The sequence below is a fragment of the Lepidothrix coronata genome, unplaced genomic scaffold (assembly GCF_001604755.1).
Source record: "Lepidothrix coronata isolate B3197 unplaced genomic scaffold, Lepidothrix_coronata-1.0 Scaffold288, whole genome shotgun sequence".
NCBI lineage: Eukaryota > Metazoa > Chordata > Aves > Passeriformes > Pipridae > Lepidothrix > Lepidothrix coronata.
This window is the reverse complement of record NW_016690468.1, coordinates 424767-443900: the sequence shown is the minus strand read 5'-3', so window position 1 is coordinate 443900 and position 19134 is coordinate 424767. Positions and strand designations below refer to the sequence as shown.

General features: G+C 41.3%; 1 protein-coding gene and 1 long non-coding RNA gene across 8 annotated transcripts in view; both read right to left on the bottom strand.

Annotated features, from left to right (window-relative positions):
• RABGAP1L (RAB GTPase activating protein 1 like) overlaps positions 1 to 13922 on the bottom strand; it is a 227419-nt gene extending 213497 nt beyond the window's left edge. For 2 of the 7 annotated variants that reach the window (XM_017836913.1, XM_017836919.1), the window contains exons 1-3: positions 13861 to 13922; positions 13081 to 13204; positions 12855 to 12972 (exon numbers count right to left, since the gene is read on the bottom strand). The gene's annotated coding sequence lies outside the window, so the exon portion shown is untranslated. Of the gene's footprint in view, positions 1 to 12196; positions 12246 to 12854; positions 12973 to 13080; positions 13205 to 13860 lie in introns of those variants that run through there. The other 5 variants (XM_017836914.1, XM_017836916.1, XM_017836915.1 and 2 more) reach the window with 4 other exon arrangements.
• A 2108-nt stretch (positions 13923 to 16030) lies between these two features.
• Positions 16031 to 19089, bottom strand: LOC108508248. The gene is made up of 2 exons (XR_001878343.1): positions 16418 to 19089; positions 16031 to 16336 (listed from the first exon to the last, which is right to left on the bottom strand). It is a non-coding gene; the product is annotated as an uncharacterized LOC108508248 (long non-coding RNA).
• Positions 19090 to 19134: the final 45 nt, after the last annotated feature.

Sequence of the window (19134 nt, the reverse complement as noted above, 5' to 3'; positions counted from 1 at the left end):
CAGGGCACAGGAAGCCGGACAGACACCGACAGCTCCACACATGCCAACTCCCAGAACTCAGGGCTCAGCCACAGCATCCTCCTCCAAATGTGTCAAACCTGGGCATTCCCCCGGCCCCATCCCAGCAGCTCATATCTTTAAAGAGTGACACCATCCCCGCAAAGCCAGGCGTGCTGCAAACACACACAGCTTTACCTTTGCCAGGCTTCTTCACTGACAGACTAAACACCCTCAGCAAATTCCATATAACATTGGATGTTGAGGCCCCAAAACCTTCTTCTCTAGTGGACACATACGCAGAAGAAAATCCTGGGTGTCATCAAATCAGTTTGTTTAAATCCCCCTGACAACAACAGCAATTTTATCTCTAATCTCAACTTCTCTTTGTGTAATCTTTATATAACCAACTGTCTCTATGCTCATGCTAACTAGTTTTATTACCCATAAGTTGTTTCCCCCAGTGTCTTAACTCTGGCAGTGTCAGACTATGTAAAGGAAAAAAAAACAAACACTTTATTTGGCTTACTGATACTATTTCCCAGGATTAAAATCAACTTAATACCAAGCCATATCACTATATTTTAAAATACATACACATATATGTATATAAAAATCCTTATTTCCAGGAAAGCATTGTTAAGAACAAAAGTCTTTCTGAAATTAAAAAAAAAACAACAAACACACACAAAAAACCCCAACACACAAAAATAAAGCAAAAAAACCAACTAGAAAGTAACCATTAACTTATTTTGGCAACCCTGTCTCCTCTGAGAAAGCAAACCTCCACTATGTAGGCAACAGCAAATAATTAGTTCTCTCATGAATGGCAAACTGTTTGGAATTGTTGTACTGGGTGCCTGGATACAGAGGTTTTTCCAGACTCTTTTTACATGTCAATCTCATAGCCAAGGAATAACAATATAAGGAAAACAGAACCAAAAGAGAACTACACAAACAAGAAAATGTCTGTTTCTCCTCCCAAAACATACTGTACCTGCATCTCCTCAAATAAATGATAAGCAGCAGTTGTCAAACACATCTCAGGGTGAATAATGAGACATTTACTGTAAAGGAGAAAACCAGCTTTCCTGACTTGAATCTCTGGGTTACACACAAGCCACTGAAGCACTTAAAAATTACACACTCATAGCTTGGAGTTGCTTGAAGGAAAAAATACTGCTTTTTATTTATCTTAAACTTAGGATCACCAAGGTGAAGAACCCCTCCAGAGCAATGGTGGGCGTGTGCTTGGTACTGAACCGGAGCACACAACTCTACTTATTCCCTTCCAAAGAGGACAACTTAGAAATAAATGTAAATAAGAAGGTTTCTGCTACTCTAGAGATGTTACTTCATGTGTATCCTATTAATAAAAAATTACACTTTATACATCAAGTTCTAGCAAACAGGTTTACTCATTTAAGCAGTAGGTCATTCTGTCTCAAGGAAAAAGCAAACAATGCAAATAAAGCAACTCTAATACACCTTCACAGTTTCCCTGACATCAACTAAACACCAACACTTCAGCTTCTTGAGCTTGGAATTAGTTTTTGTCTTTGGAAAATATCACGTAGCAACTAGGAGTACCAATTTTTCATGGCTGGAGTTGGACAAACTTGAGTTGCTTATTTTTCTTCCACTGCTGCATGATGCTTGCAGGCAGCATTCAAACTGAAACCCATCACCAGCCAAGTCACTGAACTGCACAGCCACTCACTCAAAAACATAATGACCTATTTCCAGAGGAAAAAAGCAGAAGCATAACACAATCCTTGCTTTAAGGAGATTATTTAATGGTTTATTCCCTCACTGTAAAAATAACAGTGTTGGTCTAACACAGTCAATGCAACAACTTCTCTCCGTTAAATATATTAACTATTTCAAAGAGGTGTTTTCTCCACTAGCTATCATTTCCAGAAATAATTCCATGATGTAAGGCACAGGAGACCATATGGAGCAGCAGTGTGACACAAGGCAGCAGTGATCCTGGGTGCCAGTCCCTGTCCTTGCCACACAAGTGCCTCCCACAGTGTCACTTCCGAGGCCAGCGAAGCGCACTAGAAATCCTGATCCACTGCCCAGTCCGATCACCTTTGGAGTCAGGAAAATCCTTGTTCCTCAAAGTCAGGACTGGAAATTATGACAATTGTTACCTTGAGGTTTGCAGATTTAACTTGAGATCACAATGTTTTGTTCCTAAGCTCAGAAGGTACCTTTGTAACACCAACCACAGTGTTCCCCAAAAGCTGCTCCCCTGCAGTGACTGTAGGATGCACCAGACAATAGTTCAATGCTCCTTTCTCATTTCCTTTAGATATTTTTCTTAATCTTAAGTCTTTCATTCTAATAGTTGTCAAAGGCAATCATGAGTTATAAATGAGTAACAACACCAGACTCTGGTTTTTCACAATTCAGTCAGATTTTCCAGAATTGCAAGGACAGTGAGTTTTGATTTGACAGCCATCTAGACTTCTACTGCTGTTTTATCAAAACTGTCATTTCAACAGTGTCCCCAACACTTTGTAAGCAAGAAAAATATTTCTTTTTTAATATGAAACAAAGCCAAGCTTCTTGGTAAAAAGAAAATACTCCTGCATATGTTAAAAACAAATACTTCCACATACATTTAAAATAAATACTTTCACATACATTTAAAACCCTAAGATTTTATACTGTCACTTAAATATTTAGATATAATAAGAAAAGATGGAGTGAGAAATCACAGTTAAAGACCAAACAAGGTTCTGTTTGAACATTCAGATCCCCATTAAAAGGCTTCCAAATTATCTAAAATCTTCTAGAAACTGGTATGAGCTGTGCATGTGAAAGCTTCTGGAAGACACATATCAAGGAATAATGTGGACCTTCCTTAAAAGGTTTTTAAGGATCCTTAAAATCTCTTTTCCTTAGAAGAGATTTATTATTTTTAAAAGACAGTGTGTTGAGATGATTCCTCTGTGTGATCAACTTCACTAATCAAATTATTCCAAATTCATTCTGTAATTCAAGGAAGAACTACGGCTTGGAAAGGTGGTATGAAAGAAATCAACTGACCCCTACAAAAAAACTTGCTCATTCAATTAATAAACAATTAAGAATATTTTATAATTCTAACCCCAAAAAAATATTTGACCTAAAGGAAGTATCCCTCAAAGCTGCATGAGCAAGTGTCTGAAAAAGTTACACAAAGAAAGATGTTTGCATTGCATTACCTGCAGTTACCATCCAATTCACACCCAAGGATGTGTATAATCTCACACTTGATTTTTTAGGAAATGCTATGCACAGTGTTACCTTCCAAAAATATTTCACATCAGACCCTGAAAAGCTCAAGTACCTCTTAAGCTCAGTATTTCCTCCCCAGACTGCCTGATATGGTGAACAGGAAAGAGAACGTGTGAGCCCTTTTTCCAAGACACAATTTCTTTTCCTTTCACCCCAGACACCCAAAATGATCAGAATTTATTTCTTCTCCTAGAGGATTAAAGAAAAAACTGGCTTTAAAAAAAAAACAACAAATGCATGTAATCAAAAGACGGGTCTGATCTTTTGATCACTCTGTTTTACATCCTTGTTTCAAAAACTCCTTGAAGCTGCTACAAGCACATTTTAAGGTATTACAGAAAAGATCTGTAAAAAGCCACTTTCAATTAATGATTACAAGATCGGGTTACAAAAAATAAATTAATCTGGGGCTGCCAAAAAAAGTTTTTTTGGTTTGTTTTTGCAGCTTTTCTCTAGTAATCAAATTTGGTACATAGAATTGCTTTAAAGGACAAACTCTATGCTAAAAGCATCTCAACATAAAAACTTTTTAGATCCTTCTTAGGATGGGCTCAAAGAAAAAGCAGCTCAATTTTTTAATATTTTTTTAATAAATAAACTTAGCCTCTGGGCCAGATTACCATTATGTAGATCTTATGTACCTCATTTATTAAATTGAGTGAGTCTCGTGGATTATTTTTGGTGTAAACCTCAGGTTAATCTAGAGCAGCCTATAAAAAAATCACAGAATAAGCTCTTGCTGCAGAAATACATCTCACATAATACAACACGGTTGCTTATATAATAACTGCAGAAATCTTGCAAAAAATACAGCAGAACTCCCATTCGTTTCCTTGATGCAATTTTCTTGTCTCAGATTAGCCAGGAATCATGAACAAGCATCTGTCTGCTGAGACAGACTATCTAGAGTAGCTTGAATTTTAAGAGTTATTTCTAGTTTGATAAATTCACCTGACTGCATAAAACAAGAAAACCTGAGAAGCCCAAAATCTGTGATTGCTATGCCTTTTTCTTTTTTTTTTTATTAATCACAGTCTCTCAAAGTGTCAGAGAGCTTCCCAAATACAGCCACACTGTACCATCAGTTTCAACTAAACGATGTGTGGTTTTCATTAAATGCAGATCCGAAAACTTACTGTCAATGTTTACATTCTGAATACTTCCCCAAAACATTTCTACTTCTGGAAACAAAGAGAGGAAGTTACAGGCAGCTAATCTAAAACAAAAAATTCACAGAAATGCAAAGCAGTAGGAAAGGTCATGCTCTAAGAAGTGGTTATATAAGCCTTTCCTCACCACAGCAGTGTTTTTATCAGTGTTAAGTCATGAAGTCCTTAAACACAGCACAAGCTACCAGAAATGTCAAATACAGCTGAGAGATTGCAACTCCCAAAGGCAGATGTCCCCATCAGCCTCAGGGCCAAAGTGGGCAATGCTGCCCCCCCAGGAACAAACTCATGGAATAAGCAAAGCCTTTTCAATACAGGAATCCAAACCCAGCAGCAGCATCCCACCTCTCATCCAGGTGAGAGCCTGTGCAAAATCACCAGGAGGCTGTTCAGAAGCCCCAGGCAAACCCAGGATAGGAACTGCACATCTGGAATGGGATCATGGCACCTTACAGGTATTTTCTGGGAACTGCACAGAACAACACAAGCACTTCTTCCATACTCCTCAGTGAGACCCCAGGGGTTCACTTACTGCCAGAAAAAAGCAGGATCACAGAGGTAGGGAGAGAAGCTGGGAGGGAGGGCTGGAACAAGGATCACTTGATTTCTGTGGCTACTGTCAAAAGCTTAAATACTAAACACACTCCAGTCTGACTTTCTGATGTTTCAAAATGATGAAAGAAAAGGAGAATCAGAAAGGGGAAGCTAGAAAGGGTCAAAGGCAAATTAACACTACGATTATGGAGAACTTCCAAGTTCACATTACATTGTTTTGGAACTTGCCCAAGTATTTTCTTGGACATCTGGATCAACTCTCTCTATGCTTCCCTCACAGTTTTTATACATCCCTATAGCAATAAACAGTAATAATTAGCATTCAAAACAATGTAAATATCAGTCACTGATTTTCATTCCTTATTCCTGTTTCCTCAAAATCACTTAACTGTTATCTCCAAGAAGAATTCTAGCTAGTAGCTCTTTATTTCTTATAAATTTATAGTGCAAATACTAATTCTTAATAATTAGGATCAAGTATAACAGGGTTAAAAATACCTTTTTACGATACAAGTGTGAGCAAACACAAACTCTGCCTCCATGAACAGAAGGGATCAGCATCTCCAAGGCCCAGTCTTCACTACATTCGAGTTTTACTCCCAAAACAACTGGGGGCACACACAAACCTTCTCTTTCAACTCCACTGCTGTTTTGCAAACAAACAGTTCAATTGAAGAGAAAATGTTGGTACTTACAAGCCACAGATATTCAGTAGTATCTGGAAGACCCAGGAGATGAAGAAGTCCCTAAAAAAAGCTGCAACTCTTCCCACCTTTCTCTGCACAACAATGAACAGAACCCAGACCAAACCCAGCACTGGGCACGGCTGCTTCTGCAGCGCTGCCACTACCAGTTACTTGAGACTTCTCTTCAAAATAACAGAAAATAATGAAAGTATACTCCAGTGGAACAAAATTAAACAAAGGGTTCACAGAACGGGATGAAAAAAAACATCCATTTTCTGCCACATGCATTTCAGATGGCTCAGTCTAAATCATACAGTCTTGGTTTTTCAGTAACATCTAATTTAAAAAAAAACAAGTTCCTATGGAAAAAAATATCAGCTTGCAGCATACAAACTCTTAATAAAGGGAAACCCTCCGGTTTTAGCCAGCCATTGAATTTGTCCACCTACATCTAAATTAAAATTCTGTACCTTGTATTTTGTATCTAAACACACACACAGACAATGCATTAGATTAATAATATTTGCATTTTATTTTCACACTGAGTTGACTGCAAAGGCCTGAAAAGGCAGACCACAGCCTTCATCATAAGTAAAAATTTGGGGGGAAGAATAAAGTTAGAAAAAAGAGAGAAAAATAACACATTTTTTTAATTGTAACGTATTTGTTAAAACACAAATATGTATACACAATACACAAATATGTGTATTGGAACAGATCTGTGGATCTCAGCAAAATCCTTTTGTCTAATTTCAGAAAAAAACCACAACAATATTTTGCATACGCAGTAGAAGCATGCATTAAAACCATCTTAATTATTATGCTGATACAGCAGATAACAAGACTCTAGATCTCTGCAAAATGCAGTAATCAAGTCAAAATATCTAAATTGAACTACTTTGAACTGTTTTCCACTGGAGGAACTTCAGAAAGTGAAGATGGCTACAGAATTTATAACCAAAACATCCAAAACCACCTGAAGATAGGACACTCTTACCCCACTGTGAGGCCCTAACACCACGGGTGTCATCGCACTGAACCCAAAACCAGGGTGTTCAATGTAACTACTTTTAAAATAAACCCTGTGGGGAGCAGGGAAGGGGAGGCATTTCTGGTTGAGACAGAAACCAATTTCCCCAAAGAGTGGTAAAGATTATCAAAATTAACTAAACAATTAGTTCAAGCTGAAAGTCAATCCTTCAGATGAGATTCTCAGACAGAGCCTCAACTCTCACTCTTTTTCCTTCCAAAAGGAAAGATAAAGTCATATTCATGGACAGCTGCAACACAACAGCATTTGCAATTTACTTTCTACCAAAAAAAATATGGTTGTGTGACTTAAGGTACAGACAACAGATATGACCTAATGAGAAAGGTCGGCTATACCTGAACTGAAAGCACAGCTGCTTAACTGAGCTCAGCATCCTGAAAGTCCAGAGGTTTAAGAATCACTTATAACTGACAAGAAGTGTCAAGAGTATTCCCTAACTACTAAGGAATTGCCCTCTGGAAACTTATACCAGCACACCTTGTAATACAAAACTTGCCATATAGAGGTTTTGATGATTAAATAAATAAATAAATGAATGAATGAATGAATGAATGAATGTACACACACACACAACATAAGAGATATTCCAAGAGCTGTATTTATTTGCCTGCAAGAGAAGATCAGAGATTGATCATGAATGATTACCCAAAACTGCTTCCTTTCATTAAAGGAATTACTACTCCACAAGTTTGACAGCAAGTGCTTAGAAAAGACTTTGTTGTCAGTCACATTCACGCTGGTTCCACTCCTCACCTGTGTCACTAATCTATATGATGCAAACTATTTCACTTCTAAGCCCAAGAGTAACCACACTCAGCCATTTAGCAAATGGCCTTCAAGATCCACTCTTAAATTCAGTCACTCACTGAAATCCTGTTCTGACAATTTACTGCTTCTTAAAAACACCTTTCACTTTTTTCTGCCCTTTGACCTTTTGTTTCCTAGCTAGAAATCATCTGGGAGATACTATGAATTTGAGCAATTAAGCCAGGAAGTTGTCCCCCATCATTAGTAATGAGGTTCACTGTTTAAGAGTCTGCCATTAGCCCCATGGAAAATGAAAGTTCATATTTGAAAGGCAAATGTGCAGACTGATTTTACCATTAATTACTGTAGTTATGGAGCACTGTTTTGCATAAAAATTTAACTCCACTTGAATATCTTTCTGCTATATTAGAAACCAACTCAGAACTCCCAGCCATGCTAAAAAGCTTACATTTAGTCCAAACAGATACCAAAGCCCTGTTTGGAAAGGACAGCCACACCAGTGACTGTAATCAAAGCTTTACCTTGGTACCACTGTCACCAGAACACCACAAATCCCAATACAAACACTAGTTAGGGAACTGCAGGCAGCATCAAGCACACGCTGACAGTTTATACCAACCAAGAACTTTGTTCCAGATTCTTTACACAGATTGTAACTCAAGAACTCATTCCCTTATTTTTCTTCAATAAAAAAATGCTTCAATTTCCAAAATTTTGGTTTATTCCAATGATTTCTAAATTGGATTTATGCAACAACCAAAAAAATTAAATTAATCCCAACTGAAAGCACTTAGGTACAGACTGCATTAAGTATTTATCCACCCATCTTGCTGCTAAATATCAACACCTCCTTTTCAACTACAATGCACAAAAAGGGAAGGGCACACACTGAAGCTCCAAATTTCTACTTGGAGTTAATTATTTTAGTGATGAAAAAAAAAGGAAAAGAAAAGACATGTGGTTTGTTTTTCTCATTGTTTTGTCTCCTTGGCACCAAAGTACAACTTGCACTCGACATCTCAGGCAGGACTCACCCCTTATCACAAGAGCCTGATAATGCTTGCTCTTGGTAGGGGGAAGTGACATCTTTGATTTCCTGCTGAGTTAGAATCACTTATTAACCACAACTTCAACCAATTTTGAAGTTTTACACATTTACAGATATGAAACTTTTGGTCTCTGCTTCAGAAGCACCCAGGAGGCAGGTGCAGGAGAGGCTGCCCAAGAGGAACCCAAAGGCACGGGCTGTGTGTGCAAGGATGGCATTAGGAAAAATCAACATCCATCTGGAGATAAAACTGACACAACAGTGTAGTGGCAGCAGAAAGCCTAACGAAGAACCTCTCTCTGTTCAGTGGGACAGGGGACCTGGTGACAAAGCACATGGAAAAGGTTGACATACTCAGACCTTTTTTACCCCAGTTTTCATTGTAAGGTCCACTCACAAGCCCCCCAGGCCCCTGAGCCCAGCAGCAGATTTTGCTGGAGTAAAGAATTACCTCCGAGGGAGGAAGATGAGGCTTGGAAGCACTTCAGGAAATTCTACAGAAGCAGATGGGATGTACCTAAGAATCCTGAGGGAGCTGGCCAACGTCACTGAGATACCACACTATCACTTTTTTAAAGGCCATGAGACTGGGAGAGGTTTCTTCTGACTGGAAAAAAAGGCAAACATCACACCCAACTTCAAGAAGAGCAAAGAGGAGGATCCAGGCAACTACACATCAGCCAGCCTAACCTAAGTCCATGAGAGGATTATGGAGCAAATTCTCCTGGAAGCTATCTCTATCCAAGAAGGTGATGGGGAATAGCTGGCACAGATTTGCCAAGGGCAAATGATGCCTGATGGACACAAGAGCTTACTGCAAAGAGACAACTGGCTTAGCAGATGATGGAAGAGCACTGGATACAGGAGGCCACTAACACCAGTATCCCACAGTATCCCGACAGCCAAACTGGTGAGACAGGCACTGGGTAAGTGAGCAATAAGGTGCTCGGGAATTTGACTGGACTGCCAGGCTGAAGGAACAGGCATCAGCAGTGCCAGGTCCAGTACAAGCAGTTACAGTCACATCCCCTGAGCATCACCACTGAAACCACCAGGACCATCCCAGGTCTCCATTAATCACCTGGATGATGGGACAGGGTGCATTCTCAGCAAGTTTCCAGTAACACCAAACCAGGGGAGCGGTCAGGGCTCCTATTCAGAGGGACTGGGACAGGCTGGAGAAAGGCACTGGCAAGACCTTGTGAAGTTCAACAAAGGCAAGTGCCGGGTCAGCAACAGAACAACCCCCTGTGACAAGACAGGCTGGACACGACACAGATAAAACATGACTTCTGCAGAAAAGAACCTGGAGATCCCAGCAGGCAAAACTTTGAAAACAAGTCAGCAGCAAAGGCAGCTGAGCACAGCCTGGGCTGTTTGCAGGAGTGCAGGCAAGGCTCAGCCTGTGAGGCTGTGTTTGCAGTGCTGTGCTCAGTTCAGGCTCCCTGGTACAGCACTGACACGGACACTCTGCAGTACGTCCAGTTGGCCGAGCTGGGCAGGTGGCAAGAGCACATGGTGTACAGGGAGGGGCTGTGGGGCTGAGTTTGGTCAGTCTGGGCAAGAAAAGAGCTCTGAAGAATCCTTTTTGCTATCAGCTCTCTCATGGAAGGGCACAGAAGAGAGACCTGGACTCTTGGGATGGTACACCATGACACGACAAGAGACAACAGACACAAGCCAGAAAGTAAATTCCAACTAGTTTAAAGGAGGGAGGAAAAATCACTCTAACTGCTGTCAAATGTAAAAACAGATTGCCTAGAAAGGTGTTAAAGGTTGGACCAACCTTATCTACATTACTCTTGCTTTAGTAGGGATCTGGATGACTTCCAGAAGCCTCTTTCAACAGAAATTATTCTATTTCAAGAATTTATTATTTCATCTGCCTGTGATTCTATTTCACAAACTTTCCTTCAGCATTTTTGCATCAGGTTTATTACTTCTATTCACATATTTTAAAACTTCAGTTCTCCTGGACATACAGTAAGCCTACATCCAAGTTTGGTACACGGAAATGTAAATACCTCTTATCTACTTGCCCTCAGAACTTTTTCCCTTTGTACTGCTGTGCTTCCCCAACAACCAGGGAACATGTTTTCAGCATCAGGACAACTCTGCACTTCTAAGCTTACTTGATCTAAAAAACTCACACTTTTTTCAATATCCTGACTCAGGATACAGGGGTGTTTAGAGCAGGAAATCAGAGGACTGTGCCCCATCTCACTTTGTGGCAAAAACTATGTTTTCGTCTGTCCAAAAACTTTTGTCCCTGCTACTATTTCCAAAGAGTAAGAAAAATTCCACCAAGCACACAATATAATAGAGGTTTTCCACGAGGGCCTCACTCATCTTTCAGAGTGATCTATTTAACTAAGCAGGTTTTGGAACCCAACTGATGTATTTATCTCCTGCTTACAAACAGTCACACCTAACAAACTACTTTTTCAGCTTCACAAAGTCCCCTCTGGGAACACTTCTGATATCAAAATTAAATAAACACCTTAAAAGCCACAGAGGTGTTTTTTAATAATCTATGCATTGGTTTTGTTTCTTTTTAAAGTTAGGAATACAAGAACAAGGTGAAATAAGTAGTTTTCAAGCTCTTTACAATAATGGCTCCTTTAACAGCTGTACCAGAATAAAAGGGTAAGACTGAGGCTGGAACAAACTGCCGAAGGCATGAATCTCAAAAAACACATCTTATCAAAATATGCTTGAAAACAACTTAACCTCCACTAAAAGGACACCTTCAGAGCTTCGGGAAGCTCTGTGTTAGTACTCAAAAGGTGCATTTTAATTGTCACTTAATAGATCAAGATTAAAATTCATGGGAAGAGGCTGAGAGCTATTACAGGAACGATTAGTGCAGCTGGCGGTCCAAAGAGAAAACAATCCTGCAGTGGTGCATTTCCACACATTTTTGCATCCTACTGGTTAAAAGTGCTGCCTTTTTTTTCTTTTAATAATACCAAGATCAAAAGTGCCAATAAAATATATCAGTCCACAGGGGGCACAAAATGGGTATAATCCAATGACAAATTCGTCTAGACTGGAAATCAGAATGTGTGTAATTACTAAGGTCAGTCATGTCTGAAATAGCCTTCCAATTAAAGTAGAGGTAATAGCAATATACAACTCATTACTTTTAAATTAGAGCTCAATAAATTTACAAAAACCTCTCAAAATGCCCAGATCAGTCCTTGAAATTAATGACTCACAAAAAAGTTTAGAGACAAGAAAGGATAGGCAAAGGAGAGTAAAGAAAACCACAGCAACTTCTGTGGACTCTTGGGAGAAAAACAGAGATACAGCGGTAGCTCTTAAGTCCATTTAATTTTAATGAGAGTAAGTAAAAAATGACACTAAGGCTTCATAATCAAAGTCAGTACTGGCAGAAAAAAAAAAAACTCCTACCACCCTTATCATTGCTACCTTCACCACAAGCAGCTTAAGTCAATCAAAAACACAAGGTGGCTTATTTTAGCAGTAGTGTCTTCTGCTGTTAACTTACTGACCATAAAATGAGGACCCAGCTGGGGCAGGAAGTTGTTCTAACCGAAGAATACCTCAGAGAGGAAAAGAAAAAAAGAAATAAAAGTACTCCTTTTTGACCAGATTAGTTCTCTTAACTCACCTCCTGGAAGTCCCTTTGATGACAGAAGAGAATGGGCAGCCACAACTCAGACTGTCTTCAAATGTTAGGGAGTACACCAGGAACACAGAAAGCCATGTACTAACATTAAATCTTAATAAGCGAATCGCTTTTTAAAGGACTGAAAGCTGTTTTTAACCAAGCAATACATTTCACTGTAACCATCTTAAGGCAAACACTGCAGAGCGCCCCCAATAACTCTCGAATTTAGCTTCAATTCTTAGAACACTGAGTCAATTTGTGCTTGCTGTAACTGTATTTACAGTCTTTTCAAGTTTAAACTGCAAACTAACCTCTTAATCATATCACACTATCTAACCCACAAACACAGTTGGCTACAATCCTACTTAAAACGTAGGCACAGGCATAACTTGCAGAACTAACCTTAAACCCCTAGTAAACCGTCATAAGATGAGCTGAGTCAGTCCCAGGACACTTAGTATTTTGGTCCATATCAGACAGATTTAGTTAAATAAAGCCACGGTACCTTTCGTGAAATTAAAGGGATGAGCAAATGATGCCTGTATCTTCACAAAGGTCTCTCTCTGGAAATGGAAAGCACAGCTGGCCTCCCCAAAGTTCTAGCAGAAAACCAACATGTTTGTGAGACTAGAGCTCGATAGTGACAGAAAAAAGCAACCTAAGCAAACTATTTCTTACTTGTTGCTGGATTTTTCTCAGTCTTGAAGAGCTGACACTTAAAATCTTTCTTTTTCCCCCACTCCTAAGCAAAACGATGGATGCACACATGCAGGCAGCTGTGAAATGTGGCAGGCTATGACTTATTTACAACTCTATCAAAACCAGGCAGCTTCAACAGCACAGCTCTGGAAGTGACAGCAGAAACAAAGTACATAGGAACTCACACACGAGGAAATTCTCCGAAATTCACCATTCAGGTGGTTTCAGCAGGTTTTCAAGTATTTTTATCTCAAGACAAGGACTTTTGTAACGGCTCACGGTTAGAGAGAGCCGAACTGTGGAAGGGGGCTGGAAGAAAAAATATAGATAGGAAAAAAAAATTAAAAAAAATAAAATTAAAAAAAAAACACACACACACACAAAAAAAAAAAAAAAAAAAAAAAAAAAAAAAAAAAAAAAAAAAAAAAAAAAAAAAAAAAAAAAAAAAAAAAAAAAACCAACCAAACCAAAACAAGACGTGGCAGACGGCACAGATTTAGGACAGCAGTTTGCTAGTTTGGGCTCTTGGGAAGTGACTTCACTTTTCCCGAGGAGGAAGAGGTAGACAGATCAGCACTTCCACGGCGCTCTCCCTTCCCTCACCACGAAAACAACTTTATTTTTCGAACCCCGCACTCCGCTCCGGCTCCGCTGCTCCCGGAGCGGCGCCGCTCCAGGGCACTCCCCACACGCACATCCAAAACACACAAACAGGGCACACCGCGAGGCAGCGGTACCATCGCCCGCGCCCCCGCCTCCCCGCGCCGTCCTGAGGGCCCGGAACCACCACGGGTCAGCGGCCGCTGTCACCCGTCACATGGGGCGGGCCGGAGGATCCCTCTCCCCCCGCGCCGGGGCTCCTGAGGGAGAGGCGACCTCCCCGCCTCGGCCCCTCACGTACCACCCCCCGCCCCGTTCCCCTCGCCCCGGCGGGGCAGGCCTGAGGCGGCGTTCCCGTGTCTCACCGGAGCAGCCGAGCCGCGCTCCCCGCGCCGCCGCCACCGCCGCCGCCGCCTCCAGCCCGGCGGGGCCGCGCAGCCGCCTCAGGGCCGGGACAGCGCCGGCCACACTCCGACGGCGGGCAGGGGCGGGCGGGTGCGCGCGCACGGACAGGGGCGGGAGCGAGGGAGGGGCGGCCCCGCCCTCAGCCGGCGGTGCCGCGGAGCGGGGGCAGCGCCTGCCGGACCCGAGGGGATGTTGGAGTCCTGTGCGTCCACCGGGAGTGCCCCCTCTGGAACACGGAACCGTGGAATCACGGGATGGTTTCGGTTGGAAGGGACCTTGAAGAGCACCTCGTTTCACCCTCTGCCATGGGCAGGGACATTTTCCAGTAGCCCAAGTTGCTCCAAGACCCGTCCAACCTGGCCTTGGACACTTCCAGGGATCCAGGGGCAGCCACAGCTTCTCTGGGCAACCTTTGCCAGGGCCTCACCACCCTCACAGGGAACAGTTTCTTCCTAATATCCTACCCTGCCCTCTGTCAGTGTGAAGCCATTCCCCCTTCTCCTGTCACTTCAGGCCCTTGCAAACAGTCTCTCTCCATCTTCTGTAAATTCCCTTTAGGCACTGCAAGGCCACAATTCAATCACCCCAAAGCTTCTCTCTTCCAGGCTGAACAATCCCAGTTCTCTCAGCCTTTCCTCCCAGCAGAGCTGCTCCATCCCTCTGCTCATCTTGGTGCCTCCCCTGGACTCTCTCCAGCAGCTCCATGTCCTTGCTGTGCTGTTCCCCAGGGCTGGAGCAGCTCTGCAGGGGGGGCTCAGCTGAGAGGGGCAGAATCCCCCCTCCCCTGCTGTCCACACTGCTTTTGACAACGCCTCTCTCCCGCCTATCTGAAAGCATCCAGTGAGAACCCAAACGTGTCAAAATCCTCGCCCACAAGGACAATGGAAGCAACCCATAAATCACTGTGCACTTCAGAAAAAAATTACTTTCTTATGTTTGCCTTCGGATTTTGTACCCCAGTCTCACCAGGTGGTAGATTGTGTTTGCTTATCAACGTTTGTTTGGTATGGTTAAACAAATGATTAAATAGCCAATATATGTCTATGTTTAATTAAATATCGTCATTGCTTATGTTTAAATAAATATGTTTATATAATGAAAGCTGGTCTTGTTGGGGGTTTTCCCCCTCTCTTTTTTTTTGTCTTGTGTGTGAAACAAATTACATTTAAATTAACCACAACATTCACACAGCTTGTCTGAGTTCTCCCCATTTCACGTGTGGATCAGCAAAACCTTAAGGAATGTCAGCCCACAGCCTTCAATAAAGGTTTATTTGTTATGTGGTCTTTTTTGCCCTGGGCTGCTATAACAAACCTGTCTCAAAGCTAGCAAGGCACACAGACAAACGAGAAAAAAATCAGGAGTGTTTGACCAGTCCGCCACTTTGTTATCGTTACCATTTGTCTGCAGCTGCTGTAAATTAAACTATCTTCAGATTATTCTTATCACACCACAGGGTTTAGATGAACCACAAAAGCATGGGGAAAGAAGAAGAATTGGGGGGGAGGAGGAAAATGATTTTACTGAATATTAAAATAAAAAAAAAGTCTCCCTGGCACTGTGCTCAGGTGCTGCACGCTGGTGTATAATGTGGGTAAAAAACAGGAGAAACTGAAAGTCATTATATTCACAACCAGAATTATGAATAAATTATCATCACTGGTTATTGTTATCGAAATGGAGAGTTTGTTCAGGAAGCCTAGGTAGGAAAAAAGGAATGTCAGGTACAGAGTGAGTGACAATATTTTAATAATGGCAAAAAGGAAAACAACAGTGTCACAGCAAAGATCCATTAGCAACACACAAATGAAAAACATGAAGTGCATGCTGCTTTCATTTGAATAAAATCATCCGAAGTGTAGGAATTTGAAATAGCATGGCACCTGCTCTGAAAGAAATTTGGGAGGCTGCAGAGGTGCCAATGGTCATTAAGTTAATGGCTCTTCAAAAGAGATGGAAGGAAAATCAAACTAATGAACTTGAATAAAATAAGTTCCAGTAAAGTCACCGTTTGAATGGCAAACCCCACTGTAGAAAATTAAGGAAAAGCACTCTCTGGAAAGTTTTCCATTTCCCAAAGAATCAACACTGTGAGAAATATCTCTAATTAAAATTTCAGAGACGGCCAAATAAAGTGAAACAAACAAGGAACTTTATTTAACAGCATACTGGGTGCATCGAACTTGTGACCCAGTTCAAGCACACCTGGATGGAGGGACGAGCCCTTTTAAGACCCTTCAATTTAACATAGCCACTCCCTCGCTCCTCCCATGCCGGCTCTTTTCTTCCTTAAAAGGCGAGCTTTGCTTTCTGGTGCAGCCCATTGGTTGCCCTCATCCACCTGTCAGGTTGTTTCCCCGCCCAGGCCGCATGGTTCCCTGGCAGTGAGCCCAGGCTACTCTCACCACCTTACATTCTTCCAGGCTCGCCTTCGCACTGTGACAGTAAGCAAACAGAACAGTAAGTGACAATAAGTAGCAGTAAGCAGGCAGAACTATAAGCAGAGCAACAGGCAACCCCAAGCAGAACTGTGTGTAGCAGCAGGTAGGCAGCAGCAATAAGCAACTTCAAGTAGAACCACAAGCTGTCCACCAGTCCCCGACCACAAAATGGCTCCCCAGTCCTTCAAACAAAATGGTTCCCAAGTGCCCCGGCACGAGGCAGCCATGGAAACCCCTGCTTGCAATAAAACCGTCCTATTTATTTCCAACAAACATCAAGGCTGCAACTAGACCACTGCAGTGAGAAAGCAAGAAAGGAAGGGAAGAGTCTGTTTAAATTGAAATATTTCAATGGCTTGCCCCTTTTAAAAAAGCAAAATCTAGGTTAAATTATTAAAATCAATGTAATAAACTAAGGGAATGATTCAAGCTAATTAAAAAGAAAACAGCATAAGGTCAATATAACCTAGAGAGAGAAAAGAAAAACAAATCACAAAACTTAATTGGGCCCCTATAAAGACATAAAACAAGTTACCTCTCTTTTACCTTGTACAAAATTTATAGTGAGGAGACTTCGTTTAGTTAACTAGATAATAACACCTTTCTTGAAAATTTATAACTTTGTATACACAACAAGCTAAGTCTAAGAAAACATCTGTTGAATGTCTGACTTAACAATATATATTGATGCTTGTATGTAGATACACTCTTGTCTAAGAAAAACATCTGTTGAATTCCTGACATAACAATGTGTAATGTTTATGCTTATGTATAATGAATATTCATGAAGTAGCTGAGAATAAATATAGAACACTGTCTGCTTTGGGTGTGACAGGCGTTCAGAGTTGCTCAAACTCCCCCCTGATCACCCAGCGCTGAATTTGCTTTTATCATATAATAAATTCTAATTGGAAATTATCCGGCTTTGGGTCTCTATTTCTCACAATCAACAACACAAAGATTAACACACAATATAAGCTAAAACTGTCAAGAAGCCACGGAGAGTAAAAACAAAAAGCTTACGTGAAAGATTGTTGGGGAAGGACTTGCTCTCAGCTGGGCAAGGAAAGTGTTCCCAAGTCATTTGAGGAAAACCAAAGCCTCATGGTTTTTGCTTTGCTCTTCACCAAAATGTCAGCTGTAACCAGGTGGTTAACAAGGGAAGAGAATATACCCAACCCAAAACACAGCCCCACACCAGCTACTGTGAAGAGAATTAGCTCTACCCCAGCCAAACCCAGCACATGTTAACAACATGCAAACCAATGATCAAGCTAAACTAAGGAAAGAAACAATCTATTCAAGTAGGATGCTTACAAAAATAATCTGCAATTTTAGACAACACATTTAGGAAAATGGTTAAGTAATCTCCAAGCTATGAGCAATTCCTTTCAAAAACTCCAAAAAGACAGCTGAGGTTCCATGAGACCAGCAAAAAGGAAATAGTGCCTACCCTAAACCAGAAAAGGGTGGGAATCAGAGGCCAGTCACCTTTATTTTGTATCAGGCAAAATACTGGAAGAAATTATTTGTAAACTAATTGCAAATTATTTGTAAGGCGTCAGATGATAAGTTGAATAATCAACCATAACATCAAAAAAAAAGCAAATTATGGAATCTTGACTGAAGCAAGGCTTCTGATGAAGCAAGGTCAAGAAGCTGGCTACACAACACTTAAGTGAAATGGTTACAAAATGGCGCTCAGAAATAGTGTCAAGTTTGCAGAGAGTCCTCCAGATGCCCACGTCCCAAGTCCTGAACTGCTTCTGTGAGGCAAGAGGCTAAGGAATATTTTTATCATATTTGTGGAAGATACCCTGTTCAGGCGGGAGCTGTAAGCATTTTGGAAGATGTAATTAGTATTGAACAAATCATGACAAGTTGGAACAAAGATCTGAACTAAACAGGATGTAATTCAATAAGGTGAGAAACTATTACATATAGCTGGGAATAATTGGCTGCAAAACTGTGAGCTGAAGACAAAGTGGCGAAGCAGTCACTTTACAGAAAATCTTGGTTTGTAGCAGTTCACAAATAGAAAATGAGTCACCACAAAAAATGTGACTATGCTACTGAAACGTAGGAAAAGGCTGTAAAAGACAAGAGCGAAATAATTCTTCTGCTCCACTGAGCTCAAAAAAGGCTTTCATGAAGAACAGAGCTCAGTTTTGGGCACCTCCTTTCAATTCCAGAGAGCTCCTGGGAGAACGCAAAGAACTACCAGGAGCCCACACAACTTGACCTTGAGTCGTACTGGAGCGCAACTGAAGGGAATTCAGTTGGACATCTGAAAAATCTGAGACATAGCCAAGCCTAGAAAAATAAGACTTTGTGTAAAGAGAGCAGTCTGTATGTATACAAGAGAAGTGAATACTCATAACCAGCACATCTGTTTGAACCTGGAAATAACTTTTTGCAGCATAATGGACTCTCCAGCTAAAACACTTCATGAGAGTTGCTTTTTTTTTAGTGTACTTAATTCCTCATCTACTTCATATCCTGAGGTGTGATAAAAGTCCTGAAGATGCTGTGGGGTCTGTGAGGGCTATAAGGGCTCTAAGGACTTTGAGAGCTGTAGAGGGTCATGGGGGCTGTGAGGTCTGTGAGGGCAATGGGGGCTTTGAGGTCTATAGGTTCTTTGAGGGCTCTGGGGTCTTTGCCGGCTATGGTGGCTATAGGGGCTGTGAAGGCAATGGAGGCTTTGGGGTCAATAGGTTCTTTGAGGGCTCTGGGGTCTTTGCCGGCTATGGTGGCTATAGGGGCTGTGAAGGCAATGGAGGCTTTGGGGTCAAT